This window comes from Poecilia formosa, unplaced genomic scaffold (assembly GCF_000485575.1).
Source record: "Poecilia formosa unplaced genomic scaffold, Poecilia_formosa-5.1.2 Scaffold242, whole genome shotgun sequence".
NCBI lineage: Eukaryota > Metazoa > Chordata > Actinopteri > Cyprinodontiformes > Poeciliidae > Poecilia > Poecilia formosa.
Window position 1 is genome coordinate 645,426 of NW_006800181.1, and position 2,104 is coordinate 647,529.

The 2,104-nt window shown below is 36.7% G+C and overlaps 1 long non-coding RNA gene and 1 other non-coding gene across 2 annotated transcripts in view; one reads left to right on the forward strand and one right to left on the reverse strand.

The window, feature by feature from the left end:
• Positions 1-307: 307 nt before the first annotated feature.
• trnav-cac (transfer RNA valine (anticodon CAC)) lies at positions 308-380 on the reverse strand. The gene has a single exon. It is a non-coding gene; the product is annotated as a tRNA-Val (tRNA).
• Positions 381-882: 502 nt separating this feature from the next.
• Positions 883-2,104, forward strand: part of LOC107838343 (uncharacterized) — a 2,324-nt gene continuing 1,102 nt past the window's right edge. The window contains exon 1 of the long non-coding RNA XR_001664401.1: positions 883-973. This is a non-coding gene — a long non-coding RNA (uncharacterized LOC107838343). The remainder of the gene's footprint in view (positions 974-2,104) is intronic.

A 2,104-nucleotide genomic window follows, 5' to 3' on the forward strand; every position in this document is an offset into this window, starting at 1 on the left:
AAAGAGGAAGGCTCTTGTTGTCTCACTGCACCCCAAGAGATGCATAACCTACAAAAACAGTTTCTGTCTGGTTTCAAACCAGAGACCTTTTGCGTGTGATGCAAACGTGATAACCACTACACTACAGGAACTGAACTTCTCTGTTTTGTTTCAGTTTGGGGTTCCAAAGTTGATGATGTGAGATGCAGCATGAAAATTTCAACTGAGGTTTGCACTCAGATGCCTGGATTCAGAGTACAGACCATGACACCACAGAACCCTTGTTGACCTTTAGTAAACACTTGTGATGTATAGAACATGCAAAATCTGTTTCTGTCTGGTTTTGAACCAGAGACCTTTTGCGTGTGAAGCAAACGTGATAACCACTACACTACAGAAACTCATGCTCTTTGGAGTGTTCCTGGTAGATGATCCAAATTTTGTTAGAGACTAATGTCAACGATGGGCATGGAACAATGTCAAATACTTATACCACAGATCCTCTCAGAGAGCACAGTAACTTGGTGAACAAACTGTCAAACTTATACTTGTACCCAACTTCACATTACAGTCCATAAACTAAGACTGGGATCAAAAAATTGTATTGAAGATGTCATTAGCAGAGACAAATGTTTCTGCAGAGACTTGGCTAAACGGCTATAAAATAAAATCAATACTTACAAGTAAAAAAAAATGGTTCAAAAACAAATTAACACATTAAAATAAAAAATATCTCTGAAATATAATTAACACTTGAAAATTAAAAATGGTTCAAAAATAATAACATCTACAAAATCTCTGGAAATGAAATATTATGAATGTGGTTTTGAAAAACAGAATATAAGCACTTTTATCAAATCTTCAATGTGGTAAGATCATGTAAGTCCTTCTTAAATCCATGGAAACTCAACAGTTTGTAAGGTAGGTGAGTTAGCTCAGCAGGTTAGAGCACGGTGCTGGTAATGCTGAGGTCAGCGGTTCAAACCCCACATGGGTCAATTCATGTCTAAGGCCTTTCAATCAATCCTTCAAAATAAATAAGGGTTCAAAAATAAAATCAACACTATAAAAAAAGGTTCAAAAACAAAAAGGGTTCAAAGATAAAAACAACACTTTAAAATGAAATGGGTTCAAAAATAAAAACACTTCAAAATAAAAGGGTTCAAAAATGAAATCACCACTTTAAAATGAAAAAGGGTTCAAAAATGAAATCAACACTTTACAGTTAAATGTATTTTTGAACCATTAAAAAATGATTCAAAAATAAAATCAACAGTTCAAAATGTATAATGGTAACTGTTTCTGTCCAGTCCATAAACTAAGCCTGGGATCAAAAAATGTATTGAAGATGTCATTAGCAGAGACAAAATGGTTCTACAAACCAATACTTGCAAATAAAAAATGGTTAGGAAGCGCATTACAAACCTCTGGTTTAAAATGGCACGTTAAATTCAAGTCTCCATTACAGACCAGAGAAAACTAAAGAGAATGCAACGTTGAGGATCCATTTGGAAATAAATGACGATGCAAAAGTTAATTAGACTGTAACATGCGCAGTCCGCTGCTCAACCACTGCGGACTGCGAAGAATTAGAAACCGCTGGGAGAAACTCATGCAGCGGATTTAACAAATGGAGCCTTCTTGGTGCAAGTTACCCAGGAGAGCGGCGCTCTGGAGGAGCTGCAGACGTAACATCCGTCCGTTTTGGAGAAGCGAAACCACGCAAAAAACAAAAACAAAACAAAACAAAAGAAAGCTCACACCGGACCGCCCAGGGTAAAATACTCACAGTTCAGTTCAGTTGATCCGTTTGGATCAGACAGATCCAACTGACTGATGAATTAGCGCAGATTTTTCTGCAGATGGAGACCAGAAGGAAGTGCATTCAGACCCCAGTGGGTGAAGTGATGCTAATTTAAGTGAAGTCGCTTAATTTAATTTATTAAAAGTTATTGGGGCCTCAGTTTTTGTCACTAAGAGAAAAATGTAGATACATTTATCTGCTTAATCTGTGATGGGATCCGGATTCACGGGGAATATTAACTAAACCGCATACAATGCACTAAACAGCCGATGTTAATATGATTGTTAATATGATCTTCATTCACGGTCTTACTTGTAAATC